Source organism: Carassius carassius, chromosome 6 (genome assembly GCF_963082965.1).
Source record: "Carassius carassius chromosome 6, fCarCar2.1, whole genome shotgun sequence".
Classification (NCBI taxonomy): domain Eukaryota; kingdom Metazoa; phylum Chordata; class Actinopteri; order Cypriniformes; family Cyprinidae; genus Carassius; species Carassius carassius.
Window position 1 is genome coordinate 35,203,264 of NC_081760.1, and position 12,371 is coordinate 35,215,634.

General features: G+C 35.6%; 1 protein-coding gene across 12 annotated transcripts in view; it reads left to right on the top strand.

Moving 5' to 3' along the window:
• LOC132142738 (nuclear factor 1 X-type-like) overlaps nt 1–12,371 on the top strand; it is a 112,157-nt gene that overhangs the window by 32,128 nt on the left and 67,658 nt on the right. Inside the window, exon 1 of one of the 12 annotated variants that reach the window (XM_059552846.1) lies at nt 12,242–12,302. The exons of the other annotated variants lie outside the window; for them this stretch is intronic. The gene's annotated coding sequence lies outside the window, so the exon portion shown is untranslated. Of the gene's footprint in view, nt 1–12,241; nt 12,303–12,371 lie in introns of those variants that run through there. 12 annotated transcript variants of the gene reach the window in all.

Genomic DNA, 12,371 nt, shown 5'->3' on the forward strand with positions numbered 1-12,371 from the left:
TGACTACTGTCAGTCTTATTGCCCATCTAAACTCATAAAGCAAAAGAGCAATTAACAAAATTGGAAAGAACTGCAATTCTTTCAAATGTTGTAGGTAGTGCAATTCAAATTTTAAAATGCAAGTACAGTATATGGCATTTTAAAGGTTCAGTGTGCTATTTCTGTGCCACAAGCATTCTGTTTGTTTAAGTGGCCTGACTGAGACTGACCCAACATCGACTCAATCAGTGGAGTGCCACAGTTAATAATATTATTTGATATTTTTAACAATAACTTGTAAATCTTTAGAGACAGAGCAAACGTGAGTTACAAGGTTGTAAATCATGCTTTTGTTAAACCCATCAGCCTGCGTTATTTTATTTGATTGTTTAGAAAAATCACAACAGTGAAATTCTTAATGAAAACTACATTACCCATGATTCCCCAGAAAAACCTCTACCAATCAGAGAACTGTGACAAGTCAAACAACTTAAATAATAACAAAAAATATATTGTTTCTATATCCACAATCAACATCTTATCAATAATTTTATATTTCTCCATTGTTTTTAATTGGATTATGGGGATTGTAGTTCTTTTTTTTTTTTCTAAATATACATTTGTAATTCACCTTGTAGGAGTTTAGTTCTCCAGCTAGTTCGGTTCATCTCCAAACGAAGGTGATTTAAAATCTTAATGGAAAAAATTAATGGGGAAAATGCTGCCATAACCATGGCATAAGTTGTGGGTGGGACTACTTGTTTGTTTGACCAATGGCACACAGGGGGAAAGTTAAGGAAACCTGTTTGAAAACAGCCATTACTTTTGCAGTTCTGTTTGCTGCTTCTGAGAAATTATATTGAAATATCAGTCTCTGCAGCTATCAAATGCCTCGGGCTTCCCAGTGTCTTTTCATTCAGTCATCTAGCCTCAGTGAATCAGGTCCGTAGCAGTGGTGTGACTTAGGCCGCGTGGCACGCTGCCAGCTTCCAGCCTCACTCCTGTGATATGTGTGTTTAGACTGGCTTTCACTGAGGTGGTAAAATCCAGACCTTAACCTGAAGGCATAGCACAGTCAGTCCTCTGAGTTATGCCAGCCTTTCACCAATGCCGCCCACCATAGGAAAGGAAAAGGGCAGTATTTAAAGGCTCGCTCAAAATGTTTTGGCAGGGATGTAATCGTGATCTTGGCATTGAATGCAGGCTCAGTCTAAGGAACTGGGTCATGTTCGGGTTAGCACTTTTGCCGCGTCTGCTTGCATACTCTCGGAGAATAACTAAATGAGCTCAATATCTGGCAGTGCTTGACAATGCTTATCGTTACTCTTGAGCCAGCCGTCAAGGAGGCGAGTTTTATGAGCATTTTATAATTCGCAGAGGAGTTCGTGATGATGTCATCAGCTCATTACAGCTGGTGTTGTATCAATTGATTCATAAGCTTTTCGTAATAGAAAGAGAACACAGGATATTGGTGGAGGGATGTTCTGGGATCAGTAAAAGATGTTACAGAGTAAGTCTACAAGCAAGAACACATACTGAACTTGAGCATTATCATTAACATAGTGCTAGTTTACCTGTACGACAAGGAGCTTTTGGAGGCCAGCTTTTTTCCTTTTATTATGTTAACATGCCCTTATCTCCTCCATTGGAAGCACTTGTTATTCTCTGTGTACAGACTCTGTGCTCAGGTTACACAGCTCAGGGGCCACTTTTAGAGAATGCACAGTGCACAATAAAAAGACCTGATAATTAATTTGGGTTTAAAACATGCAGTAACCAATAATTGAGACAGTAACCGGATGCTTTTTCAGACACCTTGTTTTCTGAAGTATTTTTCACCATTGGGATCAAGTCCTTTAGCTATAAACTGAACCAATCCAACAAGCTCTGAGATGACTGTGATGATTTGAAGTAAAATAAATTATTTTTGAAATGCAAAAGGAAGTCAAAAACTGTAAGTGAATAAAAAATTCAATAACATAAACCTGTGGACTTGTAGTCTTCAATAAGAAGTATATTTTATTAATGGTATATTGTATTGAGTAGATTGTGAAATATACAAATTAGCCATTTGATGGTGAACCGAGTGGATGGTCATATTTTATTTTTTTGCATTTTTTGTTTCCATGGTAACAGTGGCTTCTCTGATTGGTGGACTGGCTGCGTCTCATTTCGGAGGCTGCATCCTCCGGAGGACGCATTTTAAGGCTGCAAACGTCATCGGGTAAGTCTCATTTAAGAAAAGTAACCATTAAATTGCAAAGTAAAAAATAAATTATTAGTATTTTAAACCTCACAAGGAGTTACAGTCAATTTTATTATGGTTACTTTTGTTAAATAAGAATTAATGACGTATGCAGCCTTCAAATGCGACCTCTGGAGGACACAGCCTCCGAAATGAGATGCAGCCATAGACTGCATATGGATGGTGTTGTTTTTCATGGGGTAATTGGCTATTAAATATTTGTAAGCCACAAGTAAATGTGAATTCAACATTTGTAGAAAATTCATAATTATATTACATTGCTTATCTTGTTTTATAAATTGTTCCTAAAAATCTGCATTGGACTGGCTTGTTCATCAGTATTGGTATTTTATGTTCACCTGCGAATACAATATGCTTAATGTTACCTGAGGTTAACAGGACGCTCCAGTGTTTAACTAATCACCTATCTGAATGATCGGGCTAGTGCTGCTTCCTCAAGAAAGTTTATCATTTTCACGTGTTTTGAGCCTTGTCAGTTTAAACATGAAAGTGTTTTAAGCCATTCGAGTGTGAGACAGCACGAAAGAGATTTCAGTAACACATCTGAAGTTCACAGACTGCTCATCACTACACTGAAGAGAGGGGCGGGGTCAGCAGAGCTCATTAGCATTTAAAGCAACATGGACTAGGAACAGCGTGCTGAAAACAGAGCTGATTTTGACAGGTTTAAAAAGGTTTTTTTTACACTACCATTGAGAAATTTTAACCAAAGTATGTTATAGACTTTTAATTAAGACCCTAAAGAATCATATCAACTTGTGCAAAATAGGTATCCAGTGACCACTTTAAAATGAAAACTCACTAGTGTAAATAGGGCCTCAGTAGCAGTATTTCAGTACAGTGTTCAGTGCACATCGGCAGACATTAATCAGTCTGTTCTAGTGTTTTTTTTAAATCTTGATTTCCAGCCCTAATTACACTAGCTGGGTAGTGTGAGTGTTTTCTTTCATTGTATCTGAGAGGTAAGGCTTCGGGTAGAAGCATTGATATGCACATATTGGATTTCTTAAGGGGATGCAAAGGAATGTTAACTATATTATCCCACTTAGAGGCTCATCAGATTGCCAAGTTCTGTCTTGGGATCTCAGGAACTTTGTGCATTGTGCTTGACGTCCCTCACTTGTCTTCTCTGTGGTCGCAGTCCTTTGGAATGCATCTGAATTGTACGGTTGCCAGATATTATCCGTTTGATCAATGTGTCATGCTCTTAAAATGCACCTTGCAGGGTTTAGGTATTTTGTTCATCTTATCTTAGCGAGACAGGAACTCAGAAGCACAACACTGTGCGTTTCGTACAGCCTGTTAAGGGGCCAGGACAGGGCGTCGTGTAATTTTTACTCCCAAATTTTGTCCTCTGGCATGCGTCCATTGCCGCCCACACCCCATAAGGATTTAAAGAAGTCGTTGTACAGTTGCTGATTTTTTTTGCACTGGAACTCGAAGTGCTGTGAATGTACACGGTGAAATCCCACAAAGAGCTCAACGGAAGAAACCGGATCAGGCCCTTGGGTAACTTCTCTGTTATTCGACCAGACAAATTGTGCTGTGAGCTTCTAGAGCAGATCTTTAATGGAAAAAATTCACCTGCAAATTAAGATTCTTTCATCATTTACTTATCTGAATGATTTATAAAATGTATGATATTTTTTCTTTCAAACAAAAAAAAAATCAAAAAGACATACTGAAAAATCTCTTTAGTATACAATGCCTTCCACTGAAGATGTGGTTTGGAATGACATGGAATTGTTTTCTAGTGAACCATTCCTTTAAGTTTATTATGGAAGGGTTGTGTTCTGGTGAACCAATGTCGAGTTGCTCTCACCAAGCTAGCATTTTTCTTATGTCCAGAGAGACTAAGGTTCCTCCCTTTCTCAATTTCACTTTTCTCTCATATTTCCATTCCAAGTCTTGCACTTACACACCTAAAACAATATATTTGAAATATAGATTATTGGAGTAAGGTTAAATAGAAAGTACTATTCAGTTCAGTTTTTCTACTACAAATATCATGTTTAATTGGGTTTGTAACTTAATGTTTCTTATGTAATTATGAAATTTGCTTGCAGTTTCTAAAAGAAAAACATTTCTAAATTATTTTGTTTTTCAGTGCAGTTCAGACCAGCTTTAAATCTGCTGTATTTGTGTATGTATGCAGCATAAATGCGAAACCTCCTGGCAGTATGAAAAATCAAGAAGCATCATAATTATTCCTGAGCCGGCCAACTCTTTTTATTTATGTTTTTGTGAGTGTGTGCACTGGATTTATATCTCTGCGCTCTGGAGAGAAACTCTGGGTCTAAAGACAAGATGGAAGAAAAAGCAGTGCTGTAAAATAACTCTGAACATCTTTTAAAATGCTTACATTTGATCTGTGTTTCTGTGTATTCCTATAAATCTCTTTGTAGCTTACTCTTTACTTTGTGTAAACTTTTTACCTAATTAGTGCTTCTGCTGATTACCCTTTCTCATGCTTTTTCAACAAGCCTATATTAAATTTCATTGTCTAACTCGTTTGTAACACAGACATACCAGGAGATACTATCATGCTACTTTTTCTTAATGATTGGAATTTAAACCAGTGAATGATAAAATGGATAAAACAATATCAGATTTGAATTAAGTGGATGAACCTGAGCCATATCTATGGAGTACAGTATTACAGAAACAGGGTTATTTTACTAGAAATCATCCAGATGAGTTTAGCAACCACCCACAGTGTGGCACATAGTACAGCCATAGGAAGCTGATGATGCTTGTCTTGAGAATAAGAAGAACTGCAAATACACACACACACACACACACACACACTATTTTTTGTTCCCTGGCAGGCAGTGTAAGACAAGCAAAATAAAATGCTTGAATAATAACTTTATTATGTGTAGAAAGCTAATGCACTTGCAAAGATACTGCCACACAAATAACACTTTCCCCCTCTCACTTAAACACACACATTCTTACCCCAGCTGCAGTATGGGCACACACACTCAAACACAACACACACACACACACACACACACACACACACACACATTCCCTCCCCCTGGTTAAGCTTACTATAATGGGAAAGCCCTCAGTGCATGCAGATACCCTCTCATTACCACTGCACCTGTCCTGAACTGACAGAACTAATGCTGGACAGCTCTTAATGAGAGAAAGCAACTGACAGATGAGACAAATGCTGACAGAAAGAGAGAGTTTACTGTCAGAAACGAAACAGAAAAAATATTATGAACTTGTAATGTCATGCAGCAATCAAAGTGTCAGGTTTTTTTATACATTAATGTTAAAAAGTTTAAGGTGTGTTTAAGTCTCTTCTGCTCACCAAGTCTGCATTTTATTTAATCAAAAAATGCTGTAAAAACACTAATAATGTGAAATGTTATTACATTTAAAAAAATAAATAAATTCTATTTGAATATAATTTAAAATGTCATTTATTTCTGATGCAAAGCTGAATTTTCATATATATATATACACACACACACACACAGGTATATATACAGTATATATATATATATATATATATATATATATATATATATATATATATACAGTACAGTACAGACCAAAAGTTTGGAAACATTACTATTTTTTATGTTTTTGAAAGAAGTTTCTTCTGCTCATCAAGCCTGCATTTATTTGATCAAAGATACAGAAAAAACTGTAATATTGTGAAATATTATTATAACTTAAAATAATAGTTTTCTATTTGAATATACTTTTAAAAAATAATTTATTCCTGTGATGCAAAGCTGAGTTTTCAGCATCATTACTCCAGCCTTCAGTGTCACATGTAACATCCAGTCTATCACATGATCATTTAGAAATCATTCTAATATTCTGATTTATTATGAGTGTTGGAAACAGTTCTGCTGTCTAATATTTTTGATGAATAAAAGGTTAAAAAGAACTTCATTTATTCAAAATAAAAAAAAATTCTAATAATATATATTCTAATAATATATTTTCTTTATTATCACTTTTTATCAATTTAACACATCCTTGCTGAATAAAAGTACTGATTTTATTTTTAAAAAAGAAAGAAAGAAAACAAATTACTGACCCCAAATTACTGACCAGTAGTGTATATTGTTATTACAAAATATTTATATTTTAAAAACATAGCTTCTTTTTTTTTTTTTTTTTTTTTTTTTTTTTACTCTTTATTCATCAAAGTATCCTAAAAAAGTATCACATGTTCTGAAAAAATATTAAGCAGCAGAACTGTTTCCAACTTTGATAATGAATCATCATATTAGAATGATTTCTAAAGGATCATGTGATAATGATCCTAAAATGATTAAAATGATTTCAGCTTTGCATCACAGAAATAAATGATTAATTTAAAGTACAATAAATTTAAAAACAATTATTTTAAGTTGTAATAATATTTCACAATATTTCTATTTTTTCTGTATTTTTGATCAAATAAATGCAGGCTTGATGAACAGAAGAAACTTCTTTGAAAAACATTAAAAATAGTAATGTTTCCAAACTTTTGGTCTGTAATAAATATATATATAGGAATTTCAGAGCACCTCGGTTCACTGTGCTGCTTTTCACAAACTTGCATAATTGGAGATATTTTTTGTGGACAGTTTACACCTTTTCAAGAAATATTACACCAGAATAAAAGCTTGAGGATCTGGCTAGGATGTTAGTAGCTTCAAAGTTTGAACGTTTGAAAGAGGAGATAAGACAACAAATATTTGTTGTACCTTTCAGTGTTAGGTTATTTTTTTATTTTTTTTTATTTTTTTTAATAACCTAAGACCCTTCAATGAATAATTTACATAGAAATGAAAATGTACTCACCCTCAGGCCATCCGAAATATACAGTGGGTATAGAAAGGAATCATCCCCCTTTAAAATAATCACATTTTGTTGATTTGCAGCCTGAAATGAAGTTTTTATTTTATCCAGCTGTATTTACTTAGTACAGCTTATAAACATCCAAGTGAAAGATATAAGACCAATATGTCAGAAACAAAATTAAAAAAACTGAATCACTTTAGTTGGAAATGCAGTGAATGGGTGCCGTCAGAATGACAGTCTAATCAGCTGATAAAAATATTACAATAATCCACAAGTAATCCACACCACTCCAGTCCATCAGTTAACGTCCTCTGAAGTGAAAAGCAGCGTGTTTGTAAGAAACAAATCCATCATTAAGGCATTTTAACCATTGCTTCTGGCCAAAATACCAGTTCAAAAGTTTATCACCTGTTGTTTTCTCACAGCAGGTGCACCAATGTATTTGTTTAGAACAATTCTGAACTCTTTTCTCTTGTAAACGGTGCTTGATATGTTCATATTTCTCTCCTGATTCAGATGAGATTACTATTTCACTGGAGAAAGCAATATTATAGGTAGACGACTTGTATTTTAGCTGGAAGTAACAGTGTCTGTTGGTTGTTAAATTATTGAAATATTAACTTAAAATCTCGGGGGTTATGTCAAGTAAAGATTTTATATCTAAGCGGTTTGGCTGACATAAAAGTTTGGGATTCCCTGCCTTAAGATATCGCAAGATGGATGTGCATGAGAGAGTGTGTGCGTTTTGTGTCTACATTTGAACTGTGAGTGTTTGTGGGTATTTAGTGCATGTTTGTCAGTTTGATCTTTGCACGATTACTGTAAATACCCTTAATGCAAATGAAAATGCCTTGTAATGTGCGATAATGAAGAAGTGCTTGGTGTGGTGTAATAGTGACATAATACAGGTTGATCAGGAAATAGGGTTTATATCATCTGTGAATTCACTGAAGCATGAAGGTTTCCCATAGAAAGATGTGAGACAGACGAGTTTGTTTGATAGAATAATTAAAAGTTGAGTGACAGAAATAGGGAATTAGAGCCAACACTAGAAAAAAATGGGAGAAGAGAGTTTACGAGAAAGATGGAAAGAGAGATAGAGTGGCAGAGAGACAGGAGGTGGTGGGTGCCTCATTTACATAAAGGGTAGGGCACGATGCCCAGTTTACGAGAAGGGTTGGCACCTTGCCTCACCGAGTGGTGGAGGTAAAGAAAAGAATGAGAATAAAAGCGAGGGTGGAGGGGTTTGTGTTGGAGAGCTCAGTACATCTCTAGTTTAAACCTGCCACTTGGCACTGGAGCTGCTGAAATATCAACCATAATTACATGCAGTTGTTTACAGGTTGTGATTGGATGTATATCATAGACTGTATAAAAACATGGACGTAGTGTCCGTGACGTCACCCGTAGTCTCCTGAAGTGTGTTTTTGAAGCCTAAAGTGTGTAGAGCGGGCCGTCGCCATCTTGGCAGCGCATCACCGCGCGACTCTGCCGGACAATCAAAAATGGGCAAAAAGACGGGAGCTAGTTGCTGAAGCCGCACCCACCGAGCACGATGGCAGTGTCAGCAGCGGCAATCCACCTGTCACTCAAGTGGCTACGCCCTTAATTATGCAGAACTTTAAGTCTTGATATAATTTAAACGGATGAGTTATAAAAAAATTCACCCCCCTCACAGTTGTCATGAAGGGCAAAATTAGGTATTTAGACCAAAATCATTTTTTGAACCAGGCTGTAAACATGTTTTTTCCTGCTGTAAAGTTGGGCATTTTAACATGGGGAGTCTATTGGACTGACTCCCTTTTGCAGCCAGCCTCAAGCGGCCAGTCGATGAATTGCAGTTTTAGTCACTTCCTTATTGGCCTCACGAGAGAGAGCGGGAGGTTGGCGCTTGATGTAGGGCTATATGCAGTAACCTGACTTCTTAGTGACTGAGGAAGGATATCAGTCTTGTGTGTGAATGAGACAATGACAAATTATAAGGCTCTGCCATGCAAAAATAATTTTTACTTTTATTTTTACTTTTTGTTGGTCACTTGGATGTATTTGTTTTGTGTTTTGATGCATTGTCCCATCCACAGTTGCATCTTATTTACATTGTAACAATTTATATTGGTTGCATTTTATGTTGTGATTTTAGTAGGATGGAAAATACCTCTGTATTTCCATATTCCACTATGTTCTTCCCTCAACTTAGACGAGTTAATACGTACCTCTCCCGTCTCAGTGCGTGCTCTCAATCGCTGTAGCGTGCGGCGCCACTATGCTAGCGTTTAGCTTAGCACCATTCGTTCATTAGGATCCAAACAGGGATGAATTTAGAAGCTACCAAACACTTTCATATTTTCCCTATTTAAAGATGGTTACATGAGTAGTAGTTTAAATAAACAGTGGCGATTTCCTAATCGGATAAAAATTATGACTATAATGTATGGCGGAAGAGCACTTCGCAGCACTTTGACCTTGGCACAGTAATATCATCATCAGGAGTGATGATAATACTGCACCGAGGTCGAAGTGCTGCTACTGTATATAGCCATATAGTTATATAAAATATAGTCATCATTTTTATTCGAGCTGAGGGAAGAACATAGTGGAATATGGAAAAATGATGGCATTTTCCTTTAAGAACCGATGCCTTGGTCCATCACTGAACAGAGTTAAGGACAATAATTAATTGAATGAACTTTAAAGTTTTTTAATGACTGTTAAGGTGAGTAAAATGAAGCTTATGCAGCTTTCAGCAGTCTTGCTGACTTCTGATAGAGCCACTGAATTAAATCATCCCATCCATGTTAGAAACACACCATTTTTTACAGTCTAGGGCTGTCACAGAAACGTGTGCGATTTCTGAAGAACAATTTTTCTCATGTCTTTTTAGTAGGCTATACAACATAAATTATTAGAATCGCTTATGGTGTATTTCACAAATAGAGATGTTTTCTTTTTAATCAAATTGTCAGTGAAAATTTTGATCATGTAAATACCATTCTGTTTGATTTTTTTTTTTATTTTAACAGCTTAAAAAAAGTACAAATTAAATTAAAATAAATAAATAATGAGAGACATCTGCTAATTTAGCCTAATAATTAAGCTGAGGCTATTAAGCTGTACTACAACTACAAAAAAAGGAGTAAACTCTACGCTGCTTAGGCTACTGTGATTTGTTTATCTTTATTTATTTATTTTTATTAGAAATGCACTTTTGCATACTATGGCTGACCCTATCAAAACTCTTTGCTTTTTAATAATATGCAAGCAATGCTGCTTTATGAATCATTCACCTTTAAGGCCTCCACAAATAGAGATCTCTCTCATTCTCTCTCTCTCTCTCTCTCTCTCTCTCTCTCTCTCTCTCTCTCTCTCTCACGCACACACACACACACACACAGACTCAGAGGGGAGAGTGCAGTGCTCTCACAGTAGGCAGTATCAATATTTAGTGTTCTTGGACAGTCGGAGCGGTTGTATTTAGTCGCTGTGTAAGCGATGCTGTGGTGTCACGCCGTGCTAGTCTCGGCATTTTCTCCAGTTTACACTTCATCAGTCTGCTGATTGATCTCACCCATCCAGCCCAGTTCTCTGATCTACAGACACGTTCCCGCGGACGGAAACACCCCCATTCATAAGATGAATGTTTCTACTTTCGTAACAGTATTTAACAGGAGTCTCTAAATAGAAATCAAGAGTGTTTTTCTTACAGCTAGGCTCATGTAGCTAATAGACAGACTGACACCTTAACAAACGGATACGGTATCCAAATCACATCAAAATGTTTATATTCATAATAATATCGAATTTAGTGTGTGGTAGCTGAATTTTAGGGGATTGACTAACTTAGTTGGAAGAAAATATGTTGTGATTCGCCTTGTGCAGGTTATCTTTTTCAAATGTCAACTAACTTTTTTTTTTTAAAGAAAAACAAAATTTCTTTGTGATATGTAATTCTGTAATGAATAAAAAAATTATTAAAGTCTTTTTGTTAGAATTCTGACACAAAAGCATGTGCATTAGGAATACGCGTGGAGCTGAAAACATGTAAATTACACAGATGCATCTTGGAAACGCGTCTGTGTATAAAACTGTATTAATTCCACACATAGCACCGCCGTGCTCCGTCTCTGATTTGTAAGTAAAAATCATTTTAATTTATTTGATCCTCAGGTTACATGTTTTGGTTAAAAACCTTAGCTTGGGATCCACAAGATGATTGCTTTCTAAGTGCATAATGCATATAGGCGTAATTAAACATTTTAATATTTTACAGCTACAGCACTATATTTATGCACGTTATTTAGTCTACATGAGAGACAAATTATCATTAGCAGACCGACCTATTAGATCGTAGATTAATGATTCATGATTATAGGCTGTGTTTGAATTGGTTGTCATTATGAATGGATAAGGTTTGTAGAAGATTTTGAAAGATGGTTATTTAAACATGAAATAGTTTAATAGTAATAGTAATAGCCTAAATTCGACAAAGATATTGTTTAAAATATGACGGTGTAAAAAAAGCCCTGAGCTCATAGTCAACCCAATTTGGCAGATCTTGAGATTTAAGAAGCAGAAGAAATTGGTTCATAAATTCGGTTCATAGCGAGATAAAATATGGAAGGATGCCCAAGGCGCACGTAGGCCTAAATATTGTTTGAAAAAATATTTTACTAGCGTATTTTGATGTTTCAGTTATTAAATGATCTAAAATGGTACGCTATTCGGCTGGTTTCCAGTTCCTGGAAATATTTATTTGATATATTCGATTTCGTTTTTTTCATTTTTGTACATTAGAACTAAAAATAAATAAATAGTAAAAATAAAATATTCAAGAAATGTGCAAATTATGAATAGATTTGGCATTTTTATAGGCTATAGGATGAAAATAAATGCTCTTTTTTCGTCTGTTGTGAATCTGTTTTCATACAAGTTTAATTATATTTTGTGAAAAATATTTCTTTCAAAACTTCCCTAGTTGATGTCAGATTGTTCGTCTCTCTCGCGTCATCCGCGCGAGTGTCTGCTTCTCTCCTCTCGCAGCCTTTTTTCTGTCTCGCGCCAGAGAAGGAGCTCGAGCGCCCGCAAACGCGATTTAAAAAAAAATATATATAAAAACCGTTAGAGGTTTACAGGTCCGTAATCTCAGGCGATTAAGGATATAATATAGGTTATTGTTTCTAAAAAAAAAAAGAAAGCAATGGAAAAAAAATAAAACACGATCATCTTAAAAGAACAGAGGCCAGAGGTATGGTATTTTTTTGTAACCCTGTTTACAAAGAACCTTTTTTTGTCGTTATTGTCACTAAATTTGCTT